General features: G+C 41.4%; 1 protein-coding gene across 2 annotated transcripts in view; it reads right to left on the bottom strand.

Moving 5' to 3' along the window:
* Positions 1 to 26,837, bottom strand: part of LOC146656747 (tetratricopeptide repeat protein 28-like) — a 185,458-nt gene that overhangs the window by 144,630 nt on the left and 13,991 nt on the right. The window lies entirely within an intron of this gene.

The raw sequence follows: 26,837 nt of genomic DNA, 5'->3' as shown, positions 1-26,837 counted from the left end.
GTGCTGCCCGTCAGCTAACCCAGCAACAAAACCCTTGCAAGACAGATGGAGATACTGTGTAGTAGGCACTGTAGTACAAATAAAGTGCTTTTTCAGCGGATGGTGGAAAGCACACACACACACAGTGCCTCCTGCTGGGTAGCAGCTGAAACCCCCTCCCTGATGTACCAGCCTCACAGAGCACAGAGAGAGAGAGGCTGAGCTACCCTGGGACAAACATGCCTTTCGCTGTGTAATTGATATCACTATTCACGTTTGCATCTTTTCTGCAGGTTAATGCAGAGGAGAAAATGTAGTGCAGCTACTGCAGGCGTTACCCTATATATCTCCTTTGCTGTGCATCACTCAATCTTGTCCCCTTCCTCAACGTCGGGACCCCCGACACGCGTACACTGCCACGTTCACGCCGTGCTGTCAGTACGCTCACTGCTCACCTCTGAGCCACGAGGTTTTTTCTCCAAACAGGAGACCGAAGCTCACCAAATGGCGCGTGAAATAAAATAGTGACACACGCCCCAATGAAAGCTAATAAGACATCACATTACAGAGATGAGAAACTATATCATTACCATGGCAACTGTGAGGCGCGCACAGCCAGAGGGCTGGCTGGGTGACAAGAAAAGAAAGGGTGGAGGAGAAAAGGATGGAGCAAGGCAAACGGGGGGGGAAAAGAGATTTGTTAAAAATAAAAAAAAAGTATGAATGAGGCAGAGGAATATTGACAGAGTCTGCTTCTCCTCAGTGTTTAAAAGACGGCATTAGCAGACTCTGTCACATGATATTGCTCCAGTTCACCATTTCTCCTTGACGCTGTCAGTGCTAACCCTCTAATTAGTGCAGAGCATAATTCCACTATAAACCACTGCTATTTTCAAGCAACTTCCTGATGAGTGGCAGGATTAATTGTTGTGCTGGGCTCATATGACTCCCTCAGTGAAGCTCTCACTGGACCAGAAGCAAGGACTACATGTGCGAGCAAATGTCACAGTGAGGGAGAAAAGCGACACATCCTTTACATCTCATCTTTTTAGTAATTGGACCGCGTTCATGAGCCGATGACACATTAAAAAACCCCATCTGTGTTCCAACATTTGCTTCATTCATTATCTTATTCAAATGTGTCAAGAATAGTCTTTTAAAGAGCGCGCTGAGCAAGATTCTGGGGTGCTGAAACTGCAGTAATGTAGCGTAATTTCGTGCATGGTGCCCGTGAAGAAACGCCGACTGAGCGTCTGTGAAATCCCAGCCTTTCAGTGGCAGCTGCAAGCAGCCTGAGCGAGCGAAGGGGCTGCAGTGTGGACTGCGTAATTTTGAGCATCTGGAGCAGCAGGCAGTGCAACGCTACCTACAACACACTAGAACAGAGCACCACTGCCAAACCGCCACCATGTTTATTTTTAAACCAGCTGGTAAAGGAACAGGGGGGTGGATAAGGTAGCCAAGTCATTCACCGGCTTAACAATAAGTGGAAAAGGGGAGGAAGGTGAGAATCAGTGTGAAATGAACAAGTGAAAGAGGGTGGGGGGAAAAAGGCTGAGGGTGAGGCTGGCTGCAAACACCCCAACATCCTTGCATCCAGTTCCAGGAAGCCAAAAACAATTGGGAGACTTTGAGATAGAGGAGGAAATAAAAGAAAGCCACAGATGAGGTGCACAGAGCGGATGCAGAGTACAGCACAGTGAAACTGAAAGAGTAAAAGGGAAATGTGAATAATTCATCAGCGTAATACAGTTTAATGACTTATCAAATTGCTGTAGCAAAAGACTCAGGGGCAAAGAGGCCGATATATTACATCACTGACCACTCAAAATCACAGCGTTGGATAGTAAAAAAAAAAGAAAAGAAAATCCAAAGCACAGTTATTATTTAATTCACTGATATCATAAATAATTAAGCAGACTTTCTGGTGCCACATCGCTCTAGGGCGGCAGCACCACAGGGGCACCGCATGACACTTTACCCTCTGTGAGAGAGATGCAAAGCGCCGGCATTTAAAGTCGTTAACATGACAGACGGATGGATACGGAGGGGCCGGCAGGCGTGCGAGACGTCTGTCTCCGTGCGCTGCATTACCCCACGTCAACAGTCTCTCAGGCTAAAACAAATATGAGGCAGATGCAAATGAAGAAAAATGCTAAAAGGACTTGAGATAGGCAGCGCACCGTTTGATGCAAAGGAGTGTAATATATATGCAAAAATAAATAAATAACTAAAAATGTTTACGGTGCAGATAATGAATTTCAGATGAGGTCAGATTGTGTTAGTGTGAAGTGCTTTATTGGCAGAGTAATGAAATTCAATTAAGAATATGAATGGCACCAATGCAGAGAAATGTCATTCTGTATTGTGACAAACATCAGCGTGAATGTTCAGTCATTAGTTTTATTCTGCAGATAACGCTTGATTAATTCGCCTGTAATAACTGGGACGTTTCCTCGGAGATTCCATATGACTGAACACAAAGTCTGAATTTCTAAAAGTTCAAGCTGCACAAAAGGAATTTTAAAGAATAATAAATGTATAAATGTTTGCAGGATTACTTAAAAATAATAATATTCCTGTATCGTTGTACGGTCACAACTTAAGGAAAGAGGTTAATCCAAGCATCAAGTGGTGTGTAACTGTAAGAAAAAGGTCCTCGTGATCTTCTCGCCACATACGCTGGAGTGTAAAGCTATTGCTGAAACGATTTTCACATTGCATCATCAAGTGAGCAAAATTGCCCATGCTGATATGAGCCGCAGAGAATAGCTGTACTGTACACTTCTCTCAGTGGCTCTAAATTAAATTCCTTGTTTGCATCAGCTTTTTGATCATCCTGCTCAGCATGTTGCCATCTACTCCTGCGTGCATGTGCTTCCAGGAAAACAAGACATAGGTTTAGGATACAATACAAGATACCATGGAAGAAATCTTTAGGAGCATTCTGCTACAAGATATCAGCTATTATTGTACAGTCACATTAGAGAGAAAAACCTCCTTGCAACGAGGGAAAAATTAGTGGTTGCTTTGTGATTTATTTATTTTTTCTCCAAAAGTAATTTAGAAACCCAGACCGATTGCCAACACGTTGCTATCCCTCTGACTTTGTGTCAGTGACTGCACCGGGTTTACTTGCAATAGGGGACTCAACTCAACTGTTTACCAACTGGTTGGATTCTGCTTATATTCCTGAATGAACGGTGGGGAACTACGGCATTTTGTAGTTACATTATTCACCGTTGAGGAATTTCTGAATGGGTGGGATGCTGACTGTAAGTCATTAATGTGAATTTATTTGTGCATGCAGACAACAACAGATTTTTTGATTGCACATTTATCACAGTTATTCATATATTATCATGAAAAGATTGTGTGTAATTGAAAACTTGACCTCCTTCAATTATAAAGTGATAGTAGACAGACTCCATCTTTTTGCCATATTATCGCTGTTACTTGGCAGCTGATTGCGAGTGGTCGCAGACTTGGTCTCCGTCTTTGAGGCAACCACTTCGAGCTCACTACATATGATTGCAGTAATTTTGGTTGTGCCACAGTCTCCAACCAGTTTTCCCTCGTGTTACTTTAGGATAAATATCTTCACAGCAAATCCTCAACTTACAGGAAAGCTGCCTCTTCTTGGGGAGAAGCTTGGGTTTGGGAGGATGACAACTACTTTTAAGAATAGACTTAAAGCTTTCCCTTCCCACGATGCACTTGTTTCTCCTTCACTCACCTCCAGTATTAATTTCAATTTCAATTTTTATCACCATTTTGACAACAACAAAAACAAGATGATAACTACATAAAAACTAACGCACAAGGAAAAAATAACTCTGACAAAATGTAATGATACTTTTGTCAATTAATAAAAACAAGATGAGAATAGTCTGAGGAAATGAAACCCAATCAGAGTTAATTAGGTGGTTTGGAAAGGTGGGACCAAGTGATGAGCCAGTAAGAAGTAGTTTCCTTTTACAGTAAGTTTACACATTCGATCTGCACAGCACAGCTTTTATTTGGGAAACAGTACAACTGGCTTCCATGCTCCAAGAGAAGACGAGACATATGGAGACATCTCGCATTTGATGTCAAGGAAATAAGATGTTTTGTTAACAGCGTGGAGAAACTCTTTACCGGTAAAAGCATGACAAACGTTTACACTTTATCTTTTAGTCAACTCAATCAACTTTAGATTTAGTCTACAATTATCTTTTGATATTTAATAAGCTGACACTACACAAAATCTAAAAGAATTTAGATGCTTAAATTGTGACTAAAACTGAATCTAAATTTGCTGTCAAAATTAGCACTGCTCACCTCTTTCAGCTCCCCATGTGTTTAAACACCAATCAGCAGTTATTATCACTGCCTCTCGTCCACATCATATTTTTTGTCCGTCCCGTTATTCCTGCTCACAGCACAGGGCTGCCCCTCCCTAAGCTTGGTTCTGCCGGTGGTTTCTTCCAGTTAAAAGGAGTTTTTCCTTCCCACTATCGCTAAGTGCTTGCTTGTAGGGGGTCACCTGAGTGTTGGGGTTTTCTCTGTATTATTGTAGGGACTTTTCCTTACAATATAAAGCGCCCTGAGGTGACTGTTGTTGTGATTTGTCACTATATAAATTAAATTGAATTGAAAATTGCCAGCCATTCAAAAAATCAGTTTTTAAACATTTGCAACCTTCTAAAACAGCCAAACAAATCACACAAAATGATGTGGTCTCAGTATGACTTCCATACAGTATATATACTGTGTGAAAGCAAAGAAAAGCGTCTGGACTTCTTTAAGTTGCTTGAAGACGTTTCACCTCTCATCCGAGAAGCTTCTTCAGTTCTAAGGTCAAATGGTGGGGAGTCCCAGATTTAAACCTAGTGGGAGTGACCCCCCACAGAGGGACAAAAGGACCCCCTGACCCCCTTTGTCCCTCAGCGGGGGGACTACAATGACCTGGATGACTGAGAACCTTCACAGACATAATACTGTGTCAAAGTACACAGTCCTCTGTCATAGACGCATTCACTATGGCATAACACAAAAGAAGCAATCATAGTAACAGAAAACTTCAAACATGATTTATAAGAGTGTGCAAATGAATTTTACTGTGCTGCTTTCCAGCTTCCAGCTGCAGCGCATCACTACGGCATCTGAGCACTTTACTTTAAAATATTTTAATGCTAATGCCCTTTAAAAGAACCTTAATGAAATATATTGTGCTACAAGATTTATTCTCTAAAAAACTGTGTGAATGTTGTTGCTTAAAGGGAAGTCAGATCATCAGGTCCTCATTTTAGTTCTCAGGTCAGGTGCGCTTTAGAGTTTGTTGTAAATAAACAAAGTGCCTGTTTACATTCAGAGTTACTCACCAAAATGCTTTTTGTATATCCTCGAGACCCTGAATTTGCGTTCTTCCGCTTACAATGAATCATTTACACAGACAATTTCTTTGAAACCCACATGTTTACTTGTAAGCGGTCTTCACTAGCTCACTGCTGAATGGTCACCACCTGTAGATCAATGGGAAAATGTCAAATGACTATCAGGAAGCTATTCCACTGTGTTTGTGTACATGCACATATTAGAGCAAACACCGTGTGGGCTCTCACAGAAAATGCCGCCCATTGTGCTACCAGTGGGCAAAAACACAGCAGAGTTTAAGTCGAAGTGTGTGAAACTGGCCCGTGTGACCTAAACTCAAGAGCAGATTCGAATTAGACGGAGCCAAATCCCAGAAATCTGCATCATTTTGAATAGTAAAAACCATGCACACGTGCAGGTTTATATGCATACAGATAGGAATCCTGCAACTGAGAGCTTTAAGTTAAAAACTTCAAGATGGGCTTCCAGGAAAAAAAAGGTCCCGCACTTCATCAATAATTCATGCGCTCGGTTATTTACTTTAGCCGGGTTGCAAGCTCCAGTTCATTTTTCCTACAGAAATGTATTAGGCTGTGTGTAAGAGGCGGGAAAAGGAGGTAAAAGCGTAGGGGAAAGTGCAAGGGGAATAAGAATAAGATACTGACCATTTCTAAGACAAAATACTGCATTTTATCATTCGGGGGGTTCAGTGAAGCACCGATTCTGCTAAGCAGACTCCAGCTGTGTATGTGCTCCTACCCTGGATCCAAGCAAGGCTTTACAATAACACGCTATTTTCTGATGTATGTACCATAAAATTATGAGGTCCTTACATCATAATACGATGAGTGATGTTACTGCCCAGAAGTCACATTACGTGTCTTTTGTGGCGAGAGAAAGATGTGACACGGAGAGAAGCATCGACGGTATATTTATGAGGCGGGTAAGAGAGTGAGCAGCGTGTAGGTGAGCCAGCAGCCTGAGATCGAGGAGAAAAAGCTTTTTTAAACACTTGACTGGAGCCGAGAGTATTCTGCCATGTTTAAGGGTCATCTCAACCAGACCCCTGTTTTGTACTGGTGTCATCACTCTCCATTTCACACAGCCTGTCATCCCTTGGCATGCTGTGACTCTGTGTTTGAACAACGTGCGGCCCCGTGATCCGAGCGGCTGAGCGTGATGTTCTCGTGCATGGCCGAATATACAGAAAGTCAGAGAATTAAATGTATGAGTAGTCACTGGGCTCCCTTTTAGTGCTGGCATAAGGCAAGATGATTCACGCCAGTAGTGTCAGGAACAAAGCAATTTTCTTCTTGGCCTGCACTCTGGATAAAGTGACACAGCTTGGGAAGTATTTATTCTGTGTCATTTTGGCTCCGAATACAGCATCGGATTTTACCTATGCTTTCAATAACAAAGACCACATCTCATCAAGTCATGGGACAGAGCATCTATTCAGAAGGACTTTCTATGTTAATGAAAGACAAAGCAAAAGGCCAAGACTGCTGAATCCATGGCATTTAGGCTAACGTGGATCATATATGCCTACTTTATGTGAACAGAAATTTTAAAAAGGGCAATGTCACTATCATTTTATTCAAATTTAGAGAGTTTTCTAGTCTTTTTTTTTTTTTAAAAACCCAGCTCATTTCTCTTCAAGTGGATCAGCAGAAAATGGACCAAGCTGATGTTACTTTTATGTGATGAATGCATTTGGAAGAAGACTCAGTTCTTAATTGGGACTCAAACAAGTTGGAAATCAGAGAAAAGCTTTCAGGTTCTGCAGTTCGCTGTATTTTTCATTCCATATCAAAGACAGCACACATGTGGAGAAGTGTTGCAGTTTCTTTCCCAGACCAAAACTACTCCCAATGCAGCATTTGTGCTCTTCTTACTAGTGGCCACACAGTTCTGTCTATTTTTGAGCCAATAGCATGTTATCTGTCACACGAAAGTTTTCAGATCTAGAATTCAATGGCAAAAGGTGAAGCAAACTCAGAGCCCGTTGTGCTCACAATTCACAGGGTAAGTGGACCATGACGCAGGCTGGAACTGGAATCACCTCTGTGGCAGTAAAGCTCTTAATTTACCAACTTCATGCTCAAACACTCACTGGTGCATTTTAGCATCAGCACTGAAAAAAAGCAGACTGTAATGAAAAGCTACATAAAATTTTAGATGGGTGTTAGTTGAACATTTGATAACAGAATTATCTCATGACTGTGGTTCAGGAGATAGAGTGGGTTGTCCACCTACCAGAAGGCCAGTGGCTCAATCCCCAGCTCCTCCAGTCCGCGTAGCATCCTGAATTTCCTCCAAGGCATCCATCAAAGGGTGAGTGCATCCATGATAGAAAAGCCTTTAAAGGCATAGAATAAAGCGTGCGCGCGTGTGTGTGTGTAAGCTATGAAAGTGCCAGTCTCTTTACCAATTCACATTAAGGCGCAATGATTTGGAAGAACCCTTTTCAATGAGATAAGTCAGTTGAGGAAATGCAGGCACGTGAAACTGGAATCACAAACCAGCTCCATTTGGAACCAAACTGTCCATTTCAGTGGAGGTAAACGCCTCCAGGCTTATTAATTCCTTTCATCAATGCTGGCATTGTTTTTCTGACAGTTCCACATTGCAAAACAATTACACCAAAAAAGAAAATGAAACAGCTGAGCAGATCCTAACAATCTCTGGAGGGCCTACGTTTTTCCTCCTTCTTGATCCGGAATCAATAAAGAAGAAGATCTATAAGCAGAATCAATAATGGCACTCATATAAAAAAAATCTTATCAATATCCATCACATGCAGGGACCAAGAAATACCACCTCTTGGCCTCCTTTTCTTGAAGATGTGCCCAGCTTAATTTACTGGGAAGAAACACCAGCTTAGATCTGAGGGTACACTGGGTGAACGCCAAGAGGAACTGGAGGGCGGTGATGGCAGAAAAGAATATCTGGTTGCTCTTATGCTCCCGCTGATCCATGTGAACCAAATCCAGGATAAGTGATGTGAAAATGAATGGATGGATGTTGTGCCATTCATGAAATGTGTACTGTTTGTAGACAGAGGAGAGCCACCCAGAGCAACAAACAGCCAGGACTGACTTTAAGAGAACAAGAATGAAGAGAAAGGGACTTCTGTCACGCCGAGCTGCTGTGATCTAATCCTTGACGGCGAGGACCTGTGCTCCACAGATAACCTGCACTGACACTACATACCTCACTGCTGGCCGTAGACTGATTTCTGTCCGCCCTCCAAATAAATACGTAAGTGAAGAGCAAAACGAATCGGCTCTGGGCTTTCTAAGCGAAAGCATGCTGAGTAAATTAATACACGATTAGAAGGTGAATGGCTGTGACCAAACAGCAGGTATGTTGCATTAAAAGTTCTGCGCAGTCCGTGTCTATGACCTAATGCTCCTTAACTACCATTCCTCCACTGTGAGGAACTTCATTATGACTGGAAACAATTAGTGGGAGCAACGTATGTAATGGGCTCTCAGCTTCCAACGGCACAGTCAATAGCCTGGAAATGGAAACTCTGCTCTAATCACTAATGAGAAAATTGTGGAGGGGCAAGAGGGAGGGAGAGCATCACTGGGGAGTGGGGATAAGATGAAAAAGCAGCAAGACACTAGCGCTGGGCGCACGATAAAGGTAGTCTAATGTTAGACTATGAAATAAGAGCTCAATCTCGCTTTCATCGTCATCAACATGGATCCTAAATCATAAGCAGATTTACAGTTTATCAGAAAGATAATCAGTTGACTTATTGCTCTGTAGCTGATACATTTACTGCCTGTTTTGTAATTGACCCAAGCCTGGGAAAGGGTGTCACAGAAATCACACTGGCAATCAGCACAGTAATGGATTAGGCCAACTGCATATCAATAACAGGGACCGGCTCCTAGCAGCCAGAAGGAGCAGCCAAAAAGAAACAAGAGGGAACGCTTCATAAAGCCCAGTCAGCACCTGTGGTAGGGGCTACAAAAAGCTAGAGCTAATGTGTGCAGTTCACAGGAATTCCTCCGTGTTTCTGTTTTAATGATAGTCTAAACTCTATTTCCCTCCCTCTCATCTCGACAGAAATCAATGTTAAGGAAACGCTCAAGTTTCCACACAGCAATAGCAATTTCTGCCCAGACGGCTACATAGCAAAGAGGTGTTTTATGGTGGTAATGCCATTGCACCACAGGCCATGATTGGAAATTTAATAAGCAGGCCTGGGAAATAGCCCTGTGCTCTTTCGGGCTCCCTGTACCTTTCGCGTCGTCTCTCAGCTACAAGGTTTATAAAAACCAGAAGCCTCTACACCAGTAAATTAAACTCTCTGCTTGTGGGACACAAGCTGAAGAAGAAAAAAAAAAACAGCTCCTTTGAAATCAATGCAATCATTGAGGTTTTTTATGAGCTCAATACATTTATACCGCTGTGAAATGCTATGAAAATAAATGGCGGGTCTTCGATTTGGTTCATTTGCACGGTGCTTGCAGAGATGTTATTCGCATTGGTCTTGACTCCCATATACCTTCACATCCTGTTTCACTAGCAATACGATAGTGAATTATTGATGTTAGCACCATGCCTTCCTTCCTCCCCTCCCAAGTCCCTTCCATGCCAGCCCTCTGCAAGGATCTCCGAGCTTGACTGAGTCTCCCAGGAGCACTCACTGCACACAATTCCAGTGACAATATCCAATAAAGCGAGACAGGGGGAGGGGTGAGATGCACCCTGACATTTAAATCAATTGCTTTCTTTCAACAACTCTATGATTTTTAATCCATCTTTATTACTATCCTCACTGCAATATCTAAAGCAACATACAGGTTTCTATCATGACTGGGAGAAACACCAACAAATGAATGAATTTCTCAATATCTGTCCTGGTATTTGAGCACATCTGGCAGAAATTGGCACCCTGACATTAATAGAGCTTAATGCGGTAATGCTCCTTGTGTTGAAATTCAAACAGAGCTCCAGCTCGGAGTGCCAGTTGTTTGTAAATGTCTCACACCGAGATCTCTATCTGCATACACCGTGTTTAACAGTGTGTGCAAAGAAAAGGCACAGATGTGTGTGAATTCCCAAGGTCTCTGAATGCATGTTTTATCACTCGCAAGCCTCAGAGAGGTTGTGGAGGTGGGGGGGCTGCCACCTTGAGCAGAAAGAAGCCGTATCGGCTGCATTGTGTGGAAAATCTACAATATAATATAATATGCATCAGCAGGGATGATGAGACAGAGTACCGGGCTGTGGTTGACTCCTTTGTCACGTGGTGTGAGCAGAATCATCTGCAGCTCAACGTGGCAAAGACCAAGGAACTGATCGTGGACTTCAGGAAGACCAGGAAACACTTGACCCCTGTTTCAATCCAGGGGGTCAGTGTTGACATTGTGGAGGACTATAAATACCTTGGAGTACACATTGACAATAAACTGGACTGGGCTAAAAACACCACAGCACTTTACAGGAAGGGCCAGAGTCGTCTCTATTTTTTGAGGCGACTGAGGTCCTTCAACATCTGCCAGAAAATGCTGAGGATTTTCTATGAGTCTGTTGTGGCCAGTGCGATCCTCTATGCTGTTGCATGCTGGGGGAGCAGGCTGAGGGTCGCAGATGCCAACAGACTTAATAAACTGATCCGTAAGGCCAGCAATGTTGTGGGGATGGAGCTGGACTCCCTCAAGGTGGTGTCGGAGAGGCGGATGCTGTCCAAGATAAAGACAATGTTGGATAACACCTCCCACCCACTCCATGACATGTTGGTCAGTCACAGGAGCTCGTTCAGTGAGAGACTGAGATTACCGAAAAGCACCACTGAACGACACAGGAAATCATTCCTGCCTGTGGCCATCTCCCTGTACAACGCATCCACTTAACACACTGTTTGCTGCTACAACTACACATGTTTCTTTTCCAACTATTTATTTATAAGTGACTTATGTATGTATGTATGTATATATATGTATATATTGTACTATTCTTAGTTAGCGTATTGTCTGTCTTGTCTTAATGTTGGTTTAAAATGGAGCACTGTAACAAAAAATAATTTCCCCCAGGGATCAATAAAGTATTCTGATTCTGATTCTGATTCTGATATAACCTGTGTGATTTATGCCAAGTATTCAACAAATGTTCGCATTTCTTCAGTTAGTTAAAAAGAGATATTACTGGACACCACTGCAGGCCGGAAATCTATCCACTGGAGTTTAGTGTCTGTATTTAACTCCAGCAGTTTTACTGTGGATTACTGACAGATCCACTAATCCCACCACATCACTCAACATAATACAGGTCTGATCTTTCACGTTAAAAAAAGGATCACTCAACACTGAGAGGCGATAGACTGTATATCCTACTCATAGCCTAGCTTGGGGCTAATCAATGCACATAACGCATATCAGTGTTAGGAATATGTTTATTTTGTGAGGCATTTCCCGCTTGTGTTTTTGTCTGGTCCCTGTTATAAATACACAACAGGCCTAGGCTTAATCTATCTATTGTGCTGATTGGCAATGTAATATCTATCTCGGCTCAGGCCACTTATAATGCAGGCGGTAAATGTACGTTATTCATAAGGAGAGAGCGAGACGTGTAAAAAGTCAGACAGCTCTTGATTTGAGGGCTCTTACTAAAATGTCTGACTTGCTCTCGTTTTAGCAACTCAGCAATATCCTATTCTGTGGTCTACTCAAGCCATCTCAAACCCTCAATGATAGGTATCAAAAGCCTGTGCAAGCAGCTTAATCTGATTTCCAGTGTTACTGAAATACGACCAAGAGTCAGGCTACACGATGTATGTAAATCATGTCAGTGAGTAACAAAGAGTCCAAACCAAAATCCCTATCTATAGCTGGTTTAATTTATTATTCATACGTCTCTTTTTATGACATTGTTAGCCGAGGCCAGCAAACAAAAGATAGCCAGCACGAGCACAGAAATAACTCATGTCTGTGCTTTAATATTTAAACAAGTGGAGACAAATAGGTCTCCAGTGTGAAAACCAGTACGCAAGATTAAGTAGTCTGCCTAAACAAAAAAAAGGTTTAAAGTGGATGTGTTTCATTAATGGTTAAGTATCGGCTGATTTATGCTGACATGTATTGACATCTATTCCCAGATTGTCTTCTTCCTGTATAGCCTCACAGGCAACCAAGCACTTAGTGTAAATTACTTAGGTAAATAATATATTGATCCTAAATATAAAAAAAATGCACCAAATTAAGTAACACAAGACTACACTTTTTTAAAAAAAAGGAGGGGGAGAAACGGCAAAGTTGGTAAAATCTCAGATGAAAATTACCTTCATGAAAAACCTTGCTCAGCAGAGCACAAAATTTAATCCTGTGCTTGAATCTCTGCAGCAAAACACGGCATGCTATGTTTTCTGAAGTATGGGGAAACGCCTAGAGCACATCACAGGCAAGGCACAGAAGCTACTTATCATTAAAACAGGTAAGAAAAAAGAACAAATGTAAAGGCTTTATGTGCGCAAACCCCTCGGCTGTCAAGGAAACACAATACCAGCCTCAGCTGGGGGAGCCAAAATTAATAAATGGCTCATAGCTACAGCGGGAGGGCTTAGCGCCGCAGTGACAGTCCCCAAAAGTGAGACAAAGAGAGGCGGAAGGTAAGATAAAGGAAGAGCAGAAAGGCGCTAAAATGTCTGCAGTACATTAATTGTTCATGAGAAGGTGCATACAGGCAAACAAAGCAGTGATGAATGGTCTCATTTGTACAATGAGAGAGGCTCCGCCCAGCTTGTATGCTATCAAGCTCCAGCCCCCTCTTTACTCACTTCGGGCTTATGCAAATACAGACCTCCATTAGCTGAGTTAACAGGTAACTGCTTGAAAGCGACCCCCATTGACCAGCGCGCGACACCCAGGTGATGGATAGCTCACTGAGTCGGTGTCACTCGGGGCAGAGGGAGGTGACTTTATCCCTCTGAAATATATGATAAACAATCAAGATCTTAAATTGTGCAAACACTTCGATTTATCTCTGACTTCTCCGGTCTCACCTTCTCACGCAGAATTACACAAATGTGAGCAAGAGCACAAACATAACCGATATCCTCTTATAGGCACACAGGCAGGAAGTATGATTAGATCATGAAACATTGATGATCGTGCCCTTGTCTCAACCCCCGCCCCAAACAAGTGCTCAAAAAAACCCAATGACTATTTAGGGAAAATTAGAGCCTCATAATAGTCCAGACATAGTGGTTCTGCACCTGACATGACAACCTTAATAAGAAGAAATAAGACAAATACAGAGAGCTATTCAGTGGGAAAAGCATTCCCTGTGAGAGCTCTGACTGAAGTGACTCACTGGTTAAATAATGAGAACAGGAGGTGTTGGAGACTAAACATGTGAAAAAGCATTGAAAAATGATGCAAAGTTAAAAGAGCCACAACTATGGTATTTTTTAAATTCTGTTAGTCATTTCTACAGTGTAAAAAAAAAAGAAAAGGTAAGTGAGCGTCCAGCTGCGGCAGTGATGACCACACCTCTCAGCGGGTGTCTTCTAAAAAGGCTGCTGCCACAGTGAAAACTGAGTGATCAGCCATGTCCTTGTCCTACTTCTGCCTCTAGATCTCCTGCCAGATCTACTGATTAAAGTGCTTTAACAGATAAATATGTTTAATTATGTACTAGAATGCACTCTCACTTGAATAAACAGAAAATAGTTTAATCCAGACAGGATAGAAATGAGGTTCAAACAACAGCCAAAAATATGAGAAAGCTTATGATCCCCAAGCATCTGTTTGCACGGTCATCTTTCATTACATGCCGCTTCACTGCCATGACTGGGTGCTGGTTGGTTTTGCGATGGAGCTTGCATCTTTGTGAGCTGATGTCACCAAGGGTCAGACTGACACCTGTGTTGTGAATAATGCATTGCAATTTAAAAAAAAAAGGCCTTCTTTAAAAATAAATAAAAAGGCCACCGAGGGATATGCCAGAATGAAAATGCCACAGAGGTCCTAATTAGTGAGACCCCTCTATGCCTGTAGCCCCCCCAAACCAACAACAGCGCCCACACCGCGGGGATCAGACATGGAACATGTATCACTGTTCCCACTAAGGACTGAGTTGTGCAATCTCTGTCATTAAAAATGTGAGTAACATCACCGTGACTCTAATAGGCCTTATGCACCCCAGCTCCATATAGTTAAATATGCAAACAGACTCACAAGGTTCATAAAAGCCCAAAGAAAATGTGGTTTACTGCGAATTATGGCAGCACCAAGATTCATTTACCTGTTTATTTGTTATGGGGGAAATTACCTCAGTGGTCATCTGCACCTCCAGCTGTTCCCCAGAATACTTTCGAATGCCCCGAGACTGAACGGGTTTACTGTGAGCACGATGACAGCTTGTTATCCTGCCATAAACAAATCTCAGGTGCACACTGCATAGGCAAAGAGTAAACATTAATACAAAAGTCAGTCGTAAAACAAGCACAACTCTACAGGGGTGTCATGCCAGCCTGCAATTTGGAAGTCAGCAAATACTGCACACACTTAAACAAGATGTCTAGTAAACTCGATTTCTCTTAAAATATTGTTTTCTGTGCTGCCACGCTCCCTCTAAATGTGATATAGTGGATATTATGTGTGCATAAACCAGAACAAGGAACGGTCTAATTTGGCTCACATTTCAGCGGTGTCGTGGAAGAGTGATATCTCTATATTTAAACTTTGATGGTTAGTTCCATCTTTGTAATAATGTGTCGTCTGAAAAAATGTGTACCATCACCCTGTCCCACCTGTACGTGTCACATCCAATCCTTCTCAATCTCCTGCAACACGGGATGTGGGGCGATGTTTCTCTGTGAGTGACAGCAACACAGCATTGAGACGCTGTAATCCCAGTCCAGTTCTCACCTTAGTCCCTTGAGGATTTCTGGACTCTAAGCCTGGTTCTAAAAGGCACACATCCACCCTTTCACACATATGGACACACAAAAAAAATTACATCCCTCCTCATCTACGCCTTTATCACCAGCCTTGACCCTTCACCTTAACTCCAAAGTGAGACTCGTTATTAGTCTGTCACATCCAATAAAGCCTACCTTATATAAGACAATGAAACCCACCTTTCCTTCTTCCTGTGGAAGAATCAGAGCAGAGGTCGAGACAGCTGTATTAGACACTTTTTGCCATATCATAGCCCCATCAAGGTGCTATTAGCCAGCCAGTAACTACAGAAGGTCTAACTATACTGGGTCGTAAATTCCCCAAATACAGGAAATATCAAATACAGTTTTTTGTTTGTTTGTTTCTAGTCTTGCAACCTATGATAAGAAAGAGAAATTATAGAAATTAAGAGGTGCAAAGACACCCAAATAACCCCATGAAATTCCAAAATGCCCCTAGATACTGTGATAATTGGAAAAATGTTCTAATAATCACTTCTCCAACTTTTGTCTTCATTCACTTGATTTCATTTCAGTGTCCATGTCAAACACACACACTTGCAGTGTTTTTCACATTGTGTTTTTAACTGTGCATGTGTTCTACTATGTAAATATGACACCTGGCAGGAGAGCTGCTAGTAGAGCAAGATCAAATAAACTGATCTTCTTTGGCAGAAATAACCACAACCGGTAACAGATCTGAAGATCTCACAGTGAAAACATAGCACAAACAAATTGTTTGAGAGCAGCTTTAAGCCAGTTGGGGCACCGTTCTGTTGACACAGAGGCCCACGGTCGGTGCAGTTGAAGGACTGCAGCATCTGAATGAGAAATCCGAGGCTACCTTTGCAGGGTTTTAATATTGTGTGACCCGCTGACTTTCTGCAAGCTCATGTCTAACCAGCCGACATTAAGCCAGTGCTTCATAATGCAGCATTAAGTTGATTACATTATCCCCTCAACCAGAACCAGTCCCAAATATTGAGGATCACACATTGACAGGTGGTGATTATTTAATCAGGGCTCATTTCAACATTTTAAATGTGTTTTTGTCTTATGCTTTTTTGGGTTTTTTGACATTTCCCACATTGCTCTAAAGAACATCACAAATACAATTTGTGACTTAGTCAGAAATTTGGCCCAAAGCAGTAACATCACAGTGACATAAATATTAAAAAAGGATGAGCAGATCTCAAATATCTAAAATGCCCATGTCACATAAAGGTGTTGCTTTGATGAGGCTTTGAAATATACGACACAGAATACAAGTGTAAAGTCCGTCCACGTATGAACCAATGCGGTCGTCACCCATCACTTTGTAGCTGGTGGCTTGTTGCTAGTGAACGTTCCAGGCTGTGATTGCATAGAAAACCCCTCTAATGTGTTTTCCACCCCCATAAAGTGACAGTTGAGCAGCAGCATCCTCAGAGCTCACCTCAAAGTTGAGAAAAGTTAAACTCGGAACAATTCCCATTCATGTCAATAACAGTTATTGTGCTTGTCATCGCTACAAATCACTGATTTCATGGTCATTTCATGGTCTCCTGTCGCTCTATTGCTGATATTCACTTCCTATGCGGATGCCCTTCAAGAATCTGTGAGGCTAAACTAAGCATACACTTATACTCAGCGATGCTTTGAGCTACAACACTAGCAATGAAATGTGCTCAAAAAAGTTTATAATGTTTGTCATGTTCACCGCGTTTGTTAACAGAAATTAACAAGGTTTCCTCACCTCCCCAACTGGTCTCTGCGGATAGTCACCTTGCCTGAGGTATCTTCCTTTTAAAAAAGGAGATTTTTCTCACCGCAGTTGCCAGATGGCTGCTCCTAGGGGATTGTTAGGTTTGTCTTTGTTATAGGGTCTTTACCTTTCAATATAAAGTGCCTTTAAATGACTATTGTGATTATAAAAATAAAAGTTGAATCGAATTCTCCGTCCATCCCCCACCCTTCTTCCACCACCACAAAACAAATAAAAAATTTATTGGATTGAACTTGAAACTCAGTTTGTTACTGCCATGTCTGCTCAGCATTCGTACACACACACACACACACACACACACACACACACACACCCACAGATTACATTTCGCCTGTCATGCTGGAACCATCTCTGTGAAATGGCACCAAATGGTCCAGGGTATTGACCATAACCGAGCAGAAGAGATAAAGATGAGAAACGGCAGAGCAATCAAACGATGAGTTACAATTCATCAAGGGAGTAGATAAACAATGATTGGAATGAGAGGAATGCAACGGCAGCCTTTATCCCTGTTACTGAAAGAATTGGCAGCAAACTGGGCATCTTTAGCTGCAGCAAAGCACTAAAATGCAATTACAGCATCAATTTTCTATCAAACTATCACAAAGACATTCACAATGCTCTATCCTGACAAGCAGCCCTGAAAATACTGTTGGTTAAATATGCCAAAAAAAACTCCACAGAATCCTGAGATGGAGAAACATCCAAACAGATTCAATGTTTCAAATCCAGAATACGGTCGTTCTTGTAATGTAGACGTTCACAGTTGTAGGAAGCCCAGGGAATTCTCCCAGTACATTAACACTTCCTGTCAGAGTTCTTTGTGGAGTGAATGGCAGTCAAATGAAAGGGGACACACTCTCAACATGACCTCTAGGGAATTATTGTGTGTGTGTGTGTGTGTAAGTGTTTAAGCCTTGAAATGCTCTGTCTTGTCTACAGGATGGAGGGCACATAGGCAAAACCTTTTTTGATACATATTAATACTCTATGAGTCCAACCATTATAAGACATAATTCAATCAAAATCATAGTGTTATAAAAATCCCAAGGATAAATATTTTGGAATATATAAATCCATAATATCCAGTGAACAGTAGTTCCCTACGTTTATGACTTGTAGAGTCCAGCTGTCAGGGTTGTGTTGACCTCTGCAAAGCCATCAGCCTTTAATTAGCGAAACGTGCCTATTTATTAATTAAACATGTCAGGCAAAAGAGAATTTAATTCCCCTGAAACGCAGCACCATCACATACTGTACATATTGTTTTTAATTATGCTTTGCTTTAAAATCAACAGAGCCAAGGACTCACGGAAGAATTACTTTATTTTCCACTACCCTGACAGCCCACAGCGCGCGCACACAGCACACACACACACACACACACACACACACACACACACACACACACACACACACAGTTTAATGTAGAAAAAAAGAAGCTACAATGAAAATGCATAAGAGGACATGGTGTACATACAGGGTTAGCTTTAACTCAAGAAGTTTAACAAACATATGGACATTTTTATACACAGTACCCAATTTTTTAAAGACTTGAAATAAACTGAACAGACTAACATCATTTTAAATATAAGGACTGGTTTTAATACTTGAATGAAAATCCTTTGGGATCAATAAGTGCCTTTAGCCCAGAACCCACTGACATCACCGCATGCTGTGTTTGTCATGTTTAGGCTGTGTGCAGGCAGGAATCGGACCAAACTCACGGGAAACAGGACTCAACTCAAAATACAGCTTTATTGCTGACGGAAAACAAAGGCGATACAAATTAACATGAAACTACACTGGGAAGTTGTAAAGGCACTGACTCATGAGGAAACACACGGAGGGGCACATAGTCATGAGGGAGAACGCGACACAGAGCTGAGGGAGACGCAGACATAAATACACAGAAGGTTAACGAGGAAAGTGGGAGCACACGGGGAACACAGCTGACATGGATAATCATAACGAGACAGGGCAGGAGTGAACACAACATGACGCATACTGACGACAGACTGTCAAAGTAAAACAGGAAGTACAGACAGGAGGAGAGAGAGCACAGACAACGGGCTGGGGAAAACATGGAATAAAACACGAGGGGAAAGGAGGGCTCACAGATACACAGAGGGGCACACAGGGGTAATCAAATAAGGAACATCTTAACAGAACAACCGAGGAACCAAGGCATAAATAAAGAACAAAATACAAAACACACGAATACTAAGAATGCTGGGCCAACCTGGCCCAGGACCATGACACTGTTCCCTCAGTTGAAAAGCTCTGATTGGTCCTTTACTGCAGCTGCCTTCAGTTACTGCTTGTGTGGGTGCTTCTGTATTCAGTTTTCTATTTAATATCTAAAAAGTATGCTCTATTGGTTTGATAGCAACTGACTGACTTTTGAAGAACATCTTATTTCACTGCCTTGAGAAACCCTTGAGTTACTTTTCTGCAGTATTCTTTGGCTGATCTGTTTTACAGCTTTGGGCTGAATCTGAGCAGATTAGCTGAAGCTCAATCTGTTCTGAAGAAGACTAATCTGGCCTTCCATGTCTCAAGTGTAAGCGGTGGTTCGTACCTTGTTGTAAACCCTCTGTGTTTCCATTCATGAAGGCATCTCTTGATTGTACTGTATACCCTGATAATGACTCACCTTCCTCTTTACCTATGATGTTGTTTTTCTGAAGTAACAGTTAAGATGCACTGACATCTGTTTGGACCTCATATTTCAAATTACAGTAAAATGCTTTAAAATACAAATTGAGCACTTTGAATATACTTTATATGCCATTTGTTAAACGAACTATAAAACTGGCTATAATTCTTAAACGGTTAATACATTTTTTGCACTCCAATTGCATATTGACTTTCCATGGTGGTGTACAGAGGCAACAAATTATGGACCTAATTCATAAAATATATTTTCTTACACTTAAACACCACCATTGTTGTAATATAGCAGCATATGCTTCACGGTTTCTAGTTTCAGGCTTGTTATTTAGTGTTTCAATAACGACATGCTACCTAGTACAGAAATATTCAGAGGAACAGCCAGCAACAATTTCTGCTTTTCAACTGATGAAAAGGATTTTTACAGAGTGCAGCTTGATCAGCAAAGAAAGGCAGCAAATATTATGTTGGAAATAGCTCAAAGAGTGCATGTTGTCATGGTCTCCGTGCCTGCCCGGTCGGCCCCACAAGGCTACAATTGCTGTTGCTGTTTTCTCCCTCTCTGCCTGGGCGGAGCTCACTGTGGGCTCCCGCCCTTGGCCCACACACACACCTGACAACACTCACCCATCATCACCGGGAGCACTATTTGAGGCTGGAACACAGATCCTCTCGTCGCTGGATGATTGTACCCCTAACGTTAGTGTTCTCACAGCTCTTGTGCTTCATATCCGTGACTTGTGATTAGTTGGTGACCTGCCTTCTCGTCTGCTTCAGATCCCCCCCCCCCCCCCCCCCCCCCGGACCTGCGACCTCCCTGCTGCGGGAAAGTGTGTGAGTGTGAGAGAAGAAGACGTGAGCGAGTTACCCTGTGATTTCCCCCCCCCCCCCCCCCGGAGTTTTGGATCCCTTCACTGTACATATATTGCACTGCACTGTAAATAAACCACACCTTGGAGATACCTTACCGCTCTGCGCTTGAATCCCTGTACCAGATCGTGACACATGTAGAGTGGAAAATGCACTTAAAGAGAAACAGGAACTCTAGACCAGTATAGTTTCTCATGAAAAATTGGAAAGTTGGGACAAAGTGTCTTGTAAGAATAAAAATAAATAAATGCGAAACCACTTGTAGGAAAATGGCAAAATCGGTTGAGACACTTTAAAGGATAGAGGAAAAGGGGGACTATTTGAAAAATCAATCTCAGAGGAGTAATGTGATTATTGATGGTGTCCCTGAGGAAAAGGTGGAAATTGGGATGTCACACGTAAAAGTACATGAAATAATAAGAAATAAATTGGGACTGGCAAGAAGGATAAAGGAGGCTTTGATGAAAGCAGTCTCAGACAGATTAGTCATAAAACTACTCTGCAACACAGACGATAAAAAACAAAGACAGAAAATACTCAAAGGGAAGTGCAGGCACATTAATACAGAGCAATTTGACCTCATCATGAAGAAAAGGATGGACACTGAGGTATGGCAAACTGATCAAACCATCAAACAGTTCCTAAACTATGCATGTCTGACTTTATGACAGGAGCTTTTTTAAATAATAGCATTTTGCACATTTTGCACTCCTGAACACAGGCTCGGTAATTGCACACGTCGACATCTCTAAGATAAGGAGCAATGTACATGACTTGATTAATTTGGGGATTGCCAATATCATTTATATTTGGGTTGTATCTGAGAATAATTTATAGTACTGCGAAAAGGTCCTCAGTCACCCTTCATTTCTTTGTATTTTGCTTCTGCTTTTTACTATTAGTAAGCTACAAAACACAGATTGGTTCCCATTTTTATAGTTGAATGTTTGAAAAAAGCCAAAGATAGCACAGTTTGACAGGCATAATATAGCATTTTGGCACCAACGAGAGGATTCCCTAAAAGCTATTACCCAAAACCTTTTCTTATCTCAGCACGTGTGCACTGTGTCCTTAAAAAAATTGAGGAAACTGGAAATTAGAAAGTGGCAGTAGGGCTAAAAAAACAAAAAAGATGTACAGCTGATTAACAGTATCTGAATGTGTACAGAGGAGAGGGGTACAACAGTGAGTGTCTGCAGCCATCTGTACATCACTATGGAGGCTCTGTCATGGTTTGGGACTGCATTTCACTGCATGCATTAAAGATCTTGTCAAAAATTGATATAATTATGAACGCAGAAAAGTACAGTCAGATTTTGATCCACTATGCATTATCACCTGGAAAGCACCTCCATGTTTCAGTATGACTGTCTTCCCAAACACACTGCTAATGTACTAAATCATAGCTGGGTAGAAAAACTCACAATAAAACATTACGATTCATGGATTGGCTTCCCCAGAGCTGCAGGCAAAAACAACCACCATCTAAAGAAGAAGTTTTGAATGTCCTTCAAGAAACCTGGGAAACTACTTCTGAAGATTACTTAAAATTATGACTCTTTACTGAAAGAGTTCGAGCTGTGCTGAAGAATAAAAGTGGTCATAACAAATATTGACTTTTAAGCATGTTAGAATTATGCAAATTATCCTCCTATTGCCCATTTTCCAAGCAAAATGTAAAAGAATGAGGGGTGGCTTAGGACTTTTGGACATTACTGTAGATTAATACTTTCCAGAACTAGGATTTGTTAATTGATGGTTTTTCCTTCTTTGGAATGAGCAATTTCCACAAAAGCCATGTCAAAAAAACGAAAACAAAAGCACTGTTTAACACTGAATGATGTAGAAGCCCTGTGGGTTTAAATGCATTTAGCCCTCCACGAACTAGGAGTGCTGCTTATGTCGCTGTTGGAAATCTCCTGATGCTGATGTTGCTCAGCTATGTGAAATGAATATCACTCTGATGTTAGTGGTGACTACTAACTGCATAGTGAGTAACTGTGTGTATAAACAGCTAGCTGGATAGACAGATATGAAGTGAACACACTCGTATACTTCCTATATTAATGCAGGTAACCCAATTTAAACTAATGTAACTAATGTTAACCATGTAACCTGTAATCCACTAAACATCAGGTGTGGACTCCAGAGACATTAGATGACTGCTGTGACGTTAGCTAACGGAGTCTTTGAAAAAAATAAGACACCAAGTTATGAAGGCATGATAAATGAACACATCCCAACCATTTGTTGACCCAGTTTGCCTGAAATTAAAAATGAAATGTTTCCACAAACAAACCCAAATGGTGTAATAGTGTTTAATGACAGACTTTGAAATGGTGAAATCCCACGTGGCACTGAATGGATGTGCTGTGCTATAAGTGTTGCTCGGGGAAAGCGAGCCGTGGTGGTGCAAATATGCAATTACACGAAGCACGCAGATGAAATCGAAAGGAGACTGCATCATAAATAAAACATCCCGATGCCGAGTCTAAATGAGTAATTTATTCTATTTATGATGAATGAAAACTGTGGAAGTAATTAGAAATATCCTTATCGTCTTTACATGTATATTTAATTATGTGCATGTGTATCTGTAAGCAAATTCTGGAAAGGCTGGGCACAGGCCACGATAACATGGGATAAATATAGTACATTTACATTGTGGTGCGCTCACTGAACATAAGCGTTGCTTATTATGAGTCTTCATAATGGCTCATGCATCACCGCTGGCAGACACGACTAACAGATGTGAGCGCTGTAACGCTCTCTTCTTGGTCTCTCGTGTGATGTTAAATTCTGGTACTTGAAGCATTATATTCTGTGTTTACATTTCTCCACGTTATCGAGTAAAAAGTAAAAACTTCCTCTGAGTGTTTTGACTTTTGCAGCTACAAATGCGACCATGACACAGAGAAAAGAGGTCATTTCCGAGCTTTGTTGACAAACTTCCCCATCAGTTTCCTGTTTTCAGCTCATTGTTAGACACGAGTTTCCCAAGGACCGTGTGCACTCTGAAGGTTCTGACCTCATTTCCAATGGGTCGCTTCACACACACACACACACACACTTTGACACAACAGAAGAGAGAATTTCATGGCTGATTCAACAGCCTCCGCACTGTATTTTATCAAAGAGAAGTTCACAATGTTTAGCACAATGAGAGCGGTGACGTTGCTGCGTGGCAGAAAAATGCAAAAGCTGACGAAACAGTCACATGTAAAATTCCTGTTTTCACATTCGCAAAGCTATTTTGGTCAAAAGACGAATGGAGGACAGAAGAGAACTAAAAACGCGTCACAATTAAAGTGACTGATTGGCCCCTCGTCTGGCGTAAAATGGAGAAAACACTATGTTGCAAAGACCTCATTGGCTGCACCTATTTCCAGTGAGCTTCATTAACTGGAGGACACCAACAGCCAGCGTTCAAAGCATCTGATTGATCATACCATTTAAGTAACTACAGAGAAATGTACCGCTCTAATTATATCTGTGCGGAGGTCTTTGCAGCTACAAAGTCTCGAACAAGCGAATCATGTTTCTTTAATAATATTGTTTTTACAGCTTTCAGATTGGCTTTCACAAACTTACATCATTTAACCAACATAGCTAGGTGCCAAGCGCTAATTAGGTAGCATTAATCAATAATAAACAGACATGCTGGAGCTGTGCAGACCAGAATTATCATGGTAGCAATTCTCCAAGGTTAACCTGACACATTCTTTCCTGCAGTCTTTCATGTAAGACAGTAAACTTGCGAATAATAGGAGTTTTGGAGAGGATGGCACAGGACTGAAGTACTCACATGCTTACAGCCTCAATAAACCAATAATAATAATCATAATAATAAAGTTTGGGAAAGACTGGGTGCAATTTTGATTAAATTTAGGGTGGAGGGTCACATGAATGATGCGCTGCTGCTTTGGGTGGACATGATCGTCCTCCGCTTTTCTTTGGAAAATGGTTTCTTTGAAACTACATGTTTTTTAAGTACAGTAACATCAGTTTAACATCACATTTACTGACTGACAATCTATTGTTTGTTGCTGAATCACCACCTGCTCCAACGGTTCCCAGCGGGGGTAGCATAATAGCTGCTAGATGAATGCAGGTAATTCAGTGGTACTCCCTTGGTAGTGATGCTTAACCTTTCATTACATTCATAACATAAGCTTTCTGTGTGATGAGTTTGACAGGAGAAGCTTTAACACAATCTGTTATTATGTCTTTGCACACACGCAGGTGCAACTTTTTAACTCCAAAAAGTGAGTTTAAACTAAATGGTTAAGAAAATGAACAGCTGGATAAATGAATGGATACAAATGATTCATCTAGCTTTAAATACCATCATATAAAGTGATATACAAATATCTTTATGTGAACTCATACTTACCTTATTTTTACAAGGTAATTTTCAGTGTTAATCATAACCGGCTCTTTATTTACCTCTAACAGAGCCATTTTTTTCCCCCTATCTGAACACCCAGGGAATGGGCAGGATGAGCAGGAGAATGCTTCAGAGCTGCCCTCCTGTTTAATGGGAATATGGATTTTGCCATTAAGGGTTGCCTTTTAGCATTTTACTTAACACACCAACATCTGAGGCAGAGGATTTTTTTGAAACAAAGAAAAAAAAACTGCCAACAGAGCCAACCAGACCAAATGAAATGGCTGACAGAAGTCTATATTTGGTTGCGCATGGCGACTAACCAGTCATTAGTGATGAGGCTTGGATGCATTCATTATGGTTAAGGAAGTGTTGTGACTCAGTAGTCTAACCATCCAATAAACTCCAATAAAAAGCTCAAATGAGAGCTTGCTTTAGCTGTTTCTGCATCTTTCTTGACGCCGGCTACACATAAAACAAATGTTCTCCAAAGCTAGCATCTGGATTTGTTGAACTTGCTTGTTTAACTAGCAGAAAATGGCAAAGCCATCATTTATTTCAGTTCCTGCAACAAGAGAAGTGTTGTAACATGACTGACTGATAAACAGATCGATAAATAAACAAACCAGAAATCAATTTTGACTTGCAGTTAACTGATACATTAATTAACAAATCAACTCTAACTCACTGTGTGTGTATTGTCTAATCTAGACAAGTCTCATTCCTTTTGCGTTGCCTCTGTGACAGACTTTGTTTCATGCAAATACATATCTCTACGCTCAAATGATCAACAAAAGCTTGTTTCTGCAGCGTAAGTGGTACTTCCCATTTGCATATGTATCACTACGTAAACAGGTGCATACAACAGCAACTCCAATTCAGCGCTTGTTTTTGCATTTGAATGGGTTAACAAAAAAGGGCTTCAAACATGATCTTACAGACTATGCAAAAGGCATGATTGTGGATCTGAGGAGGGCAGGGTTTGAGGACTGCAAAGATTGTAGAGCTTGGTGCTCTGCTGAAAGCAGCAATCTCAAAGATGTACAATGAAAAGAGCAGAATATGAGACCCTGCAAAACATTTTCTTTGTGGGAAAAAGACTCGTGGCAGATGAATGCAGCAGACATCATGTGGTTCTGGCAGCAAGTATTGTCAGAATCATAACATCAGGTTGGGTTATTGCAACCAAGTACACAATGCATCGCACTGTTGGTATTCAGTGGATGCTGTAAGCTGCAGACAGGATTCAGTGCGGACTTAGAAACATCAGGTGTTTGGTCATTCCACAGGATCAAATATCTCCATCCATGCCCTTCACTCTTCTAGAATTGTCACTGGTTCATATACAGTATGAGTGGTCTAAAGTACACTCAGGTGAAATGTTGGCGATCCAACCACCACAATGCTCGGATATCAACCTCCATGATTAGAGAAGAGAGAAAAGCCATGACTGCTACAAGTTTATCCCCCACAGTGTGTGACATCCTTGAAACATGGGACATTATAAGCTGTGAGTGTGTATGACAGCTCCCCGGTCTGAAGTGAATAACACAGTATTGTCTGCTCTTAGATCCCGATCAATGCTGTCGCCATGTCAGGGATCATTTATCAAAGTGGCATGTGTTAATGCATGTGTTATCCTGCAGATATAACGCACCTTAAACTAAGAGGAAAAGGTTCTGGAAAAACCTGTAAACAAGCTAATGAGGGAAGAATAAACAACAATTCCCTTAAAGACTCCCGTACTGTGTCTCTTGTCCCTTCTGAGATCAAAGATCAGCATTGTTTTTAAAATATCACATTAACATTTTGTCTTGTATACAGAAAAAACTCGAACATATGACTGATAAAAGGAACAGCTTTGAGACGTCTGTGAGATTCGTCAGAGA

The sequence above is a fragment of the Rhamphochromis longiceps genome, linkage group LG12, assembly GCF_057381845.1.
Source record: "Rhamphochromis longiceps isolate RC_006_pf linkage group LG12, R_longiceps_female_GT1.1, whole genome shotgun sequence".
Lineage (NCBI taxonomy): Eukaryota > Metazoa > Chordata > Actinopteri > Cichliformes > Cichlidae > Rhamphochromis > Rhamphochromis longiceps.
Note: the sequence above shows the minus strand (reverse complement) of the source record. Positions and strands in the feature narration are given on the sequence as shown.